The sequence below is a fragment of the Monopterus albus genome, unplaced genomic scaffold (assembly GCF_001952655.1).
Source record: "Monopterus albus unplaced genomic scaffold, M_albus_1.0 scaffold56.1, whole genome shotgun sequence".
NCBI classification, from domain to species: Eukaryota; Metazoa; Chordata; class Actinopteri; order Synbranchiformes; family Synbranchidae; genus Monopterus; species Monopterus albus.
The window spans coordinates 2,647,263-2,659,020 of NW_018127936.1; the positions used below are offsets into that span (position 1 = coordinate 2,647,263).

General features: G+C 41.3%; 1 protein-coding gene across 1 annotated transcript in view; it reads right to left on the reverse strand.

Annotated features, from left to right (window-relative positions):
* osbp2b (oxysterol binding protein 2b) overlaps positions 1-11,758 on the reverse strand; it is a 44,372-nt gene that overhangs the window by 25,618 nt on the left and 6,996 nt on the right. The window lies entirely within an intron of this gene.

Below are 11,758 nucleotides of genomic sequence, written 5' to 3' on the forward strand. Positions count from 1 at the left end.
GGGCCTTTTCCAGCACCCCTCCCAGGGACTCCAAGAAGGCCGGGTACTCTACACTGCCATTCGGCCCGTAGGCACAAACAGCAGTGAGAGACCTATCCCCGACCCGAAGGCGCAGGGAAGCGACCCTCTCGTTCACTGGGGTAAACTCATGGCAGCTAAGCTGGGGAGCTATGAGCAAGCCCACACCAGCCCGCCGCCTCTCACCGTGGGCAACTCCAGAGTAGTAGAGAGTGGTGGTCAAAGGTCAAGGTCACTGTGTCCTCAAGCCCATCCCATTCCTGTCAACTGGCTGGTGGAGGCATACAATCACGATGGTGTAACTCTAGTTTATATTGTAATGCTATATGTGACTAGTCACAGAGGATTTTATCTATATTGTACACAACTTAGCCAGTTAGTGGTTGGCAAGGTTGACAAGCATTTCAATCTCCTATTTGACAGGACATGCCTGCTATGAATAAGAATTCATTAGATGAGCTATTGTTATGGCCTTTCATTGAACACCCTGATAATGTGGAAAGAATTAGCAAAATCATAACCCATGAGTGAGTAACCCTGGGTCACAGTGAAACTGTGCTGTCATGCTAATTGTCCAGGTGCCAGCGCTGTCGCATAATGAGCCATGAAGGTAACCATCAAACCAGAGTAGAGGTGACTGCAGAGGCAGCTCCAAAGTACTGTTAAGTTATGTACATTGATATTTGAAAAATTATAAGTGATGAGCACGCAGCGGGAGCACCAGAGGGTGACCCTATGCTCTGACCCATCTTAGAAAATACATACGGTAGAGACTATGTGCATTTGTAAGTAGAGGGGGATGAAAGTAAAATGCCAACTGTCTGGCAAAGTTTTCATCCTCTTTATTTCACAGGAACAGTCTCAGAGCAGAAACACAGATGTACTTCATTAGAAACTGATTATCAAACTGACGTCGAATCTCAATCATCAGTGCAGCTCCAGAGCATGTTTTACCACTCAAAATAAGTCTGTTCATCGTAGCAGCCTGAGTGCACCAAGAACTTTCCACTGGGTACAAGAACATTTCACTGACTAGTTCCCTCTGCAAAGTCATAAACATGACATGTTCATGGTCAAACACTGAGACGTCTATTAAAAAATAGATAACAATGTATATGAGATCTATAAACTCTGGTACAAGGGCAAAAGTATAGGCACTGTCTGGGAGGAATAAGGTACAGGAGACATCGTCTGATGAGACTATAGAGTAGATATAAGCCCACTGGACCTTCACTGCTGCATGATTTTAATTTAATTGCACAGAGGTCACAAAATACGTCAGAGGCTTAAAAGATTGCGATCAGTTTAGAAAATCATTCTTACATTAAGGAATAACTGTCTCTCATAGCTTTCTTCTGCTACTTTCGGCTTCTGTTTTTCACGGTTCCCAAAGCCTGCCAAAAACTGGAGTAGTGCCTTCACGACAATGACAATGACATGGCTGTTAATCAGATTACGCATTAATGAGCTAAAGTATTGGCGTGAGCCACCGCTCAACTATTATGACACTCCAAGTAATTTATATTAAACTATGCTCTACCAAAAACCAGCCTTTATCTTGACTGGTAGCAACTACAGGCTGCTTTTGTGGCTTGATCATGACTGAAGGTTAATTTACAGTAAATCATCATAATTTACTTTATCTATGTATGGACACAATAAGTGGGTCTAAAAAGGATATTCATAATCACCTTTATTGGCCAAGTACGTTACACACAAGGAATTTGTTTCCGGTACAGAACCGAGGCAGACATCTGCGGCGCAACTCAACCAATGGCTCTAACCATCAGGTGCAACGGGGGGGTTCAGTGTCTTGCCCAAGGACACTTCGACATGTGGACTGCAGGCACCGAGATTCAAACCTTCAACCTTCCGGTTGGGAGATGTCTGCTCTACCCACCGCACCACTGTCGCCTCCCCAGAAAAAAGTTATTGTGAAATCTTTTCATAACAGCACCAGACTCTTGGTCACATCCAGCTTACAAGTAAATAATATTTTTAAATGTCCATTAATTTAAACCAGGGGTCTCCAGCCTTTATTCATGTAACATATCAAAATACTGCTTTCCAATCCACACCAGCTGAGAGAGCTGCATTTTGTATTAAAAACATTTTACACAGGACATACTCATAAATGCTTTTTATCTGTCCCATTATGTTGTGACATTATAAGAGAACAACCAGCACCAGTTTGTCCTTGGAAGGTTTCAGTTTATTGACTATTTGATCACTGTTCAGAGCTGTGCTGTACTGACACATGTTCTTTGTCTAACTTCCTCTCAACATTCATCTTGAGGATAAAATGCAGAAGCCTTACCCTGGAAAGTCTTGAAACAACATGGCCTACACTACCTATGCCAAACTCATTTCAGTGAACAAAAAGGAAACATGAGGAGACAGAGCCCAGGGCTTAAGCGCACAGCTGTTCAACTTAACACTCTCCAACCATGTCATAGCCAAGAAAATGAGAGAGGTGGATAGACAGTGTTTTCATGGTTCCTCCAAAGGTAACAACATATACAGACATACGGTATACAGATAGTACAGTATAGGATGTTATTAATCTGCACTGAGCAGTAATAGTAATACTGACTGACACTGACTGACCTTTACTCTTTGTTATGCTGGCTAGTGAGTGAACAGGGCAAGAATCCTGGATATCTGTAGTACTTACTCACTGTCCTCCTCACTCCATTACATGAACGCATTAAACTTGTCCTGTCCACACAAAGACAGGTTCTAGGACCCTGAGATATACAGCATGTCACATGTCACAGTTTTGGTGGTGCAGTAGACTCTCACCAAGTATTATGCGTACACTGATGAACATTTCCAACATAACACATAGGCTTTGCAGGCTCAGACTCATCCATATGCAAATGTGTGGTGGAGCAGGCGCAAAGGAGAGAGAGGAAATGAGTAAGTGAGAACGGTGCAGGAGAAAGGGGGGGAAGCTGCATGCAGTGAGGTGTGCAGGAGAGAGGACACACTGCTCTTGCTGCAGCATGAGGCACTGCAATGTTGAAGGAGGTTGCAGAAGACGCAGTGACAGAAGACAAATGCAACAGAGAGGAAAATGGATGAAGGAATGACAGCTACCTTTGAGACAGACGATTGGGAGGAGATGGTGGAATGAGGAAGGTCTTGTCGTTGGACAGATGGAGATGAGTGTGACAGCTCTGTGGTCTTGTGCCATAGCTTTAGCCATAGCTGTACTGACCCTGGTTGAGTTTACTCAGGCAGCCAGAGGTGCAGAGGGAGCGGACCGTCCTTGGCTCCCAGCAGCTCCGGCCCTTCATCCCACTCTCTGCAGGCCTAATCCCACTCCATGTTCCCTGAGATGCAACACTGACCCTGGGCTGCTACATAATCCCACTGAGAAGGGGCGCACACACATACTTACAGTTCACACAGGCGATAATATTGGGAGCGATGAAGGAGCTCCCTCTTATAATTCCTATCTCCTCTCCTGCATTGCTTCCCTTTCTTCCAGAAACACACACACACACAGTCTCTCGGGATGCACACATTCACAAAGCTCGGCACATTTACAATTCTTCTCCACATGCTTCTCTCAGTGCAGTCTAGACTGGAGAGAGGAGGAGAGGGAGGGAGTGAGTGAGTGAGCGAAGCAGAGAGGAGACAGGACTCGGCAGCCAGCAGTCATCTGCACAACTAAGACCAGAATGCACTGCTTCCTCACCCTTTACCCTGTCTCATGCTTTTGTAACCTGATGGGAAAAGTCAACAATTTCAGGAAAGCTACCTGACCAAGATTGGTATTAAGTAAAAGCTGTGTGGCTTCAAAAATGGCAACATGAGGAGCTCCCTGTCAGTATGATAACACAGGAGGGATGAAAATATTTCAGATTAAGTTACAACAGATTAACTCAGAGTGCTAACAGACCAAGAGCAAAAGGTAAAACGTATCTAGGGCTGACAGACCACCTCAAATCGGACCTCTATCACTGTAGATAGCCATGGGCTCACTCACGCCCATGTAAAAGCAGGTGATGGTTTTAATTTCAATCTTATTGCCAGTGTACATAACAAACAGTGCTGTAACTCAGAGTCACCTTGGACCCTTGAACCATTCAACCTTCCCTACAAATAAATGAGGGTGAACATGCATGTTACACCAATTCCAGGTAGGACTGGCTAGTTAAAGTATTCAGTATACTGTATTATTTATATACTTTCATCAGAATCGCATCACAATGTACAGTATGAGCAAGCTCTAATAAAAAAAATCTATATCTATTATTTTATTATTTAGTGTTTGATAAATTCTCATGCAATACATAACAATGGAAGGCAGTTGTTTGGTTCGAAAGTCTGTTTCATTCTTTTAAAATGTCTGTGATTGTAGGTGATGACTGTGGATGCTCAATAAAGCATGAAACTCAAGCAAATTCTAACTTTACCTTCATAGCTTCTTTTTTTAGCTACAGTAAATTCAACCATACAAAGAGAGCTAAATATGGCTGGTGAAAAACAGCAGGCTTTCAGATGTAACTACTCATTATAGTATATACAGACAGGAGATAAATTAAAGGAGAAACATTTACTGTATAAAGGCGTGGTCTCTTTCAGGATGACAATGCCCCCATCCATAGGGCTCAAGGGGTCACTGAATGACATGATGAGTATGAAAATGATGCAAATCATATGCTCTGGGCTTCGCAGTCACCAGATCTCAAATCATAAGTTTTTAACTGAATGGTAGACAAAAGTGTGCCTTTCCTGAAAGTTTAACTATGGAGTTTCTGTTCATATATACTGTATATATAAACAGAAATTCAGCTCCACATTTCCAGGTTTGTGACTGGAGGGGAAACCGCTGGAAAACAAAGAGGAATGGGAGCATTTAAAGAGCGTGACTTGCGGTCTCATTAAGCCAATTACTGCATTAAAACCCAGCAACCAAAACGCTCCACACAGCCTGAATGCACAAACACTGAATTCACTGAAACCAGTCAAACCAAAAAAAGATGACATTTTACAAGTCATATTCTGAGTCTGAGATATGTTAAAACACCAGACTGTGTCAACTGCTGCAGCAGTAGCTAGATGTTACTAATCCATACCAAAAGACCATATTATGCTCGACACTGTGCTGCCTGACAGTCACTGAGGCAACAAAAGACCACTTGTATGGAAGAACCACAATGAAAAAAATGGACTTAGTGAAATACAAGCTGACACTGAGATCTCCTAATGGACTGATGCTCCCCCTTTGGCGATAATAACTGGTTTATCCAAAGGAGGTGGAACCTCTTTAATTAACCGCAAATGTAAAAGTTAAAAGTAATTGCTTCCTGCGTCAGCCTGTGCTGGCTTAAAATAAGAGGACTGTTCATCAGTTTGATCCCTTAGTAATCACCAACACACATCCCATATGAATACCCCACATGGCAGAATGAAATTACATCTGATTTTCAATAGGGGTATGAATCATCCAGCCCTTATCACTTAGTCATCACTGACAGATAAGCTCATGTTGAGGTAGCATCTCTACAGAGCTGTATCCTTCAATCTTTGATGTTTGAGGAGTCTTGACACACTCCCTGCATGTGTCTTAAAGCATGCTGCAGTAATGGCAGACTAAAATTTTTTTTCCCTTACTCATTTACAAATGCAAATACTGTTGACTGTATATACCGGGGTGGCCAATCCCAGTCCTTGGGAGCCGCTGCTCTGCTTGTTTTTCAACTACCCCTGCCCTATCCACTGCAGAATACCTGAATCAGGTGTGTTCAGTCAATCAGAAGCTGGAAAATACCAATTCACTTTGTCTTTCCTCACTCCACCTTCATCTAAAATGGTTTGTTTCATTTGTTTTCAAGACAGTTTGAAGTCCACGTTGTTGCCATGCATACATGTCATTACCTAGGACACTTAAATTACCTCTTTCATAGAAAATATTATCTTATACTATAGGTTCGCATGCAGTACATTGACTGTAAACATCCTTACAGTTTTAAAAGCAACTATTTCTATGTTATTTGTTGAGTATTTTTTCTGTGTAGTAGAAGCAAGATGAAGAGCAGACCACATAAAAAAAAACAAAAAAACAATACTGTTCCCTACCTACACCAATCTTCACTGACTGAGCAACATCTTCTCCACAACTCCAACATTCCTTATCATCAATCTGAACCTGCCCCCACTGGAACTCCTGAAAAAGCCCATCTGTAGGCGCTCACAAAAAATAAATGCTGTTTCATGAAACGATGCAGACAATGCCAGGAACCACAGAGGCACAACAATGCTGCCTAATGCACAACCACAAGTGTGAATCCATTTCCCTGTCTTTTCCTAGAGTAATCTACATGATCAGGAAGAGTCTGGAAACCCCAGACCATACCCCTTTCAATGTACAGTAATACTGTAGCTTCATGTTTAATGCACAGAACCAAAGCTTGGCTGAAAGGAATACTTCATTAAAAAATTATGACATTTCTTTGCCCCCTCACTGCCCTTAGTGTTAATGCCAGATGGACAAGTTTAAACTCATAAAGTTGACAGAAAGTTGGCACTTCCAACAGTGACGGCCTTTAAATAACAGCAAAACAATACCGAACCCACTGTGTTTGACCGGGGTACTGTGAGAAAACACTCCGATCCAACTATGGAAAAAAGAGCAGCTTCACCTGACCAGTGAAAGAGGTGTCATGGCACAGAAACTGACTAATAGGAAGAAAATAGAAAACTAAACCACTATTATCCTAGCTGACTACCTTGTGCAACAATTAACCAATGTATAATTTAATGATCTGCCTGCATCAGCGTTCTCAGTTTCTCCTCTGCTGATAAAGCAGAAAGACTACATAGTATGCTGACTGGAACACAATGCGAGCTTAATAATAACAACTTTCACGCAGCATACAGCAGGTCAATGTACACTGAAATCATAGAGAGCAGAACAATCCCAGCACAGCAATGATCAGCACAATAACATCAGTCATGTAGTGTGGATTCTGTAGTACAGCACTTCAACAAAACTGTCCACTGACTGTATGGAACTATAGCATCCTCAGAGAGAAATCAGCTAACAAGGGTAAAATTTCTACAGATACACTCAAATGTTTTTAATTTAGCTGGCACTGTTTGTCCAGGGTGGTTTCAAACATAAACAGAAGAGAGAGGGGGCAAAAAAGTGAGCATTTACACGCAGGAGACAAAATCCAACTTTAAGTAAAACAAAAAAAGCCAAAGTAGAAACTGTTTAAATTCCGTTGTTTAAAATATACTGTAAGAAAAACAGCAAACACAGATGCAACAGAGAGAGCAAAAAGCAAATCAGGCCAGTGAGAGAGGAAGCAGGTGGCATGTAGCTCCAAGATCGATCTGTTGACATGGCCAACAGCATCGGGAGGGACGTGCAGGTCACTGAGGGAGCGTGAGCCCAGAAGGTCACATCCATTATGAGACAGCAAAAGTTTTGTTTCACAAAGACACTTCCCTGCTATATTCACAGGAGATTCCAGAGGCAGAAAAGGGAGAGAGAAGTTAAATATGGCTGATAAACACGAAAACCAAAAAGAGAGACAGAAATGCACTGAAACCATTATTTTTGGCTGGTTGACCACCTGGACAGCCACAGTGTTTATGGCCTCTGTGAAGAGCTCAGCTTCATCTGGCCACCAGTATTTGTTGTGTTACAAGAAAAAAAAACCTGACTCTGATCCGTCTCTTTGGCTCCATCTCACTTGCCATCAGGGACTTAGCTGATCTAGCAAATCGGCCTCGCATTTACATCCAAGACAAACAAGGACATGCAATTCGATATGCAAGCCCTGCAGAACTAATGGATGAGGAAGACAAGCATGCCATCGGTCATTTCATAACATCCTTTCATGAGCTCACAAGGTAACACACCACACTACAGGCAGCTGCAGAATAATTCAAAACACAAATATTTATTATACATTGTCACAAGATAAAATTACTGACAATGCTTATTTGCAGTTTGCAATAAAATACTTTAAGATGCAGTTTTTTGCTTTTACACACTTTAAGACAATAGGTGTGACAACTGTCCTTAACAGTCAAGAGTGTGTGTAACAGACTCATTTTATAGAATCATTAGAAAACATGTTTCACTTTATTAGTAAATGTTGTGAGTCATGCATTTATTGATGCATTCATTTTGTGAAGAGGAAACTACATTGTACATATTTTCTGAATGTATTGCCACACAGACTGGTGAAACAAACATGACATAATCTGTCCTCCTATCTCGTGCCCGACTCAGAGAGACTTCAAAATGTATACAAAACAGCAAGCAATATATAGCAATAAATGAAATCAATTTTCTATTTACTTCATAGGTTACTTCCTTATTTCTTACATTTGTAAAAGTTTCTCTTCTCAGTTTGCTTTAACAGTTTCAGTAGCGGTTTCTACTGTACAGTATGTAGCTTCTCTGTAACACTGAAACCTCAGCTACTTCTGATCTATCAACTGTAAATCAGCCTAAATACACTGATGACATGGTACAAAAATCATCGACGCCTAATCATCTACACCAGATACATATTTATGCTTCCAAATACATACAAACATTCCAGAGGACAACACAAATGGAAGAATAGTCATGTACTTACAAGACAAAGACAGCCTTATCCTGTTTTCCCCCCAGACTTTGCAGAACAATAGCAATGTTGTAAGCGAAAGAAACGGGTGAGAGTTGGAGGAAAGCAGAAGGTCATTCCATTCAGAACTGAGACCCTGTTGGATGAAAAGCTGAGTAAACAGCTTACTGAGAGAAGGGGAAAGGGGGAGAGACTGAGAAAGAGGGAGGGGGGCAGAAAATCCAGACAGCAAGCCAGAGGGTGACTAGAAGAGAAAGGAAGAGCGAGTGTCAGAGCGAATGTAGGGGGGGAAACAGGCAGGCAGTAAGGACCAGGAGACAGAGTGAGAGAAAGAGGGGAGGAAGGCATGTGACAAAGAAAGCATGTTTAAAGAGGTATTTCTAATCTGTACTCGCACTGCCTCTCTGATACGCCTACTGTTTCAGGACCAAGGACAGAGTACTACAGAACAGCAGCTGGGATGTCAAAATAAAAGAATTAAAGGAGCCAATGCCAGAAAAGAATAAGAAAAAAATTATAACAAACAAGATCATAAATGTGAAATATCTTAATAAATGTATCCTTACCAGTAAATTATGGGACCACCAGTTTACTCTGTAAAAGTGTAACTTCACCAAAAGATGCTTACTGATCAAATGCTGATGTAGATCAATGCACTGTTGTTCAAGAATTCAACAAAGAGATCATCTTGCATGCTGGGTACATCAGGGCCAGCTGCTGTTATCTTCCTGCCTACCTCAGCTGCAGCTGTCAGAACTCCGTTAGCCCCAGAGAAACTACTGATCGGATGACTGGTTCCAGCATCTATGAATTTCTCATTTCCACCAACTTTCACTAAACCTTTACTGTTTCCACTAAAATTCACCACCTAAGCAAATTTTCATTTAAACTGAAATAGGAGTGCGTGTCAGGCTCTCAAATTCAAGCCACCACTGGAACAAGTAATTTCTGGGGCTGTGAACCCACTTTCACAAGAGAGGAAGAAAGGGCGTGTTGGAGTGGGAGGAAACACTGCCCTCTGCTGATGTATATGCTTTAGACTGTGTTGAATAGCATCAGTAAGCTGTTAGAAATCCAATCTAAGCCTAAATTAAAACAAGATGCACCAGTGGAAGGTTTATTAACGGAAAGGATGCAGATGTGACACCAGCACTAACAGAAATCCAAGTTACTGACTCAGGACTCTGGTCAGCTGTACATAGAATCTCATGGCTGACATAGACAGACTCAAAAATCACGTTGATGCAGAAATTTAATAGTACTGGATAACAGTAGCCATAGAGGGTACTGGATGTAAAGATTTTTAAAATGACACTGCCTTCATAAGTGAGGCGAAAGGTGGCAATATAAAAGCACAACCACAGATGGTAACAAAAACAAAAAGCCATATTAAGGATTTCAAGATATAACTATAGTCTAGGTCAACACACATGATGTGCCCAGGGGTTACACTGTGCTTTCCTAAGGGGACAGGAGCTCTCTGTTCCACTGGCAGAAATGGGAGGACAGATTAATGAATGTCACTGATCCCCATTTGTCTAACATCACAGACAAAGCATGAGATGCTCTGAGAAAGTATGATGGCAAAATTTAATCTAATACCTGATCCACTGAGGTATTAAAGCATTACTCTCAGTAGCAGTGGTATTAGTAGATACTTGATTTTCTGTAGACAGACTTGCACAGTGTCCTTTTTCCTCACATTCTCTTAAATCCTCCTCCTACAAATAGATTAGCTGTGAAAGAAAATAAGCTTTAAAGCCATTACTGAGTCAAAGTACCAACAATTTACTGTTTCATAAAATACAAGTCTAATGCACAGCAGCTAATTACAGCACTAATGCAGGAATTACAAGCCAATTCAGTTTTTCGTTTTTTTTATTTTTTTATTTAGCAGACATTTTAGGAGGTTCTGATTAACAGGGTAATCTCAACTCTTAGACTCCAGACTTAAAATTCATATCAGAAATCCTGCATTGCAAACTGGACATACAGGAGTCAGTGAGGGACTGGTGAAAGACGTGATTCAGTTGCATTATGGGAATTGTGGAATCCTGTATTTTAGTAGCATGAGCTATACTAGGAACTAAAAGCCGGAATATCACGGCCTCTGGTGCTAGCACCGCTCTTTTTTTAAATCTGTCCCCCAGCTTTACTGAACTGTAGGTCTATACAGTGCATCATCAAGTGACAACTGCTTACTAGATGGTGAGACAGAGGAAAAACTGTTGAGTCAGTGAATTCAAAAGTAAATGGCACCGATTTTTCAAACGCACAAGCTAATTACACATATAAAACCAACAGGTAAGTACAACAGGTCACCTCAGAGCACACTGCTGAAGCAAACTTCACTGGACAGTGAGCAAATAAGAGAAATGTTAACTAATATGTTTTGCCATGCTGCTTTCAATATCATCTTGCCCTCTGCTTCTGTGAAAATACTTCTAATACACATTGCAAAAACATGCTTATACTTTAAGCTTATGTGTGGATCTTTTTATAACAATTAAAAATAATATTGTCTATTATAACCCAAAGCTTCATATTAATAGCATCATATTTCAATAGCTACTATACTGTATTTCATGTAGCTGATGCCAAGACTATCTCTAATAACACTTCAATTCACTACATTTCAAACAGAAACATTCTTTCTAACTGATTTTCCATCATCTTCCAATATATGAACATTTCTCTCCTAACTGGAAGTGCTGCATTAATATGCACTCACATTCTCTCCCAGTCTATATTTAGTGATCTGACTTTCAAATGGAGGCCAGAGAAATATATAGCCTGTCTCAGTCTCTGCAGACTTGTCTGCAAAATAGTAGGGCAGAGAGGCTTTGGGATGATGCCAGAGTGAAACGTGAAGAAAAACGGTCCTCCCAGATTTTTCCCACAGCCTCTGACCAGCAACACCTAATACAACCGTACGAGAACAACTCCTCTTTGAAAGGAGAGTGTTGTGCTGTCAGGAGGAGACTGAATGGAAGCTCAGTTCTCACGGCACCATTAGCATACTCTCCGATTTGTTTTCCAACTGGACTGAGCAGACAGTGCTGCCCTCTCCTGGTTCACACTGAAATCTGAATTACATTAAAGCTGCTGAAGCACCAACTGTGCTGAATATCAAATGCAAAGTG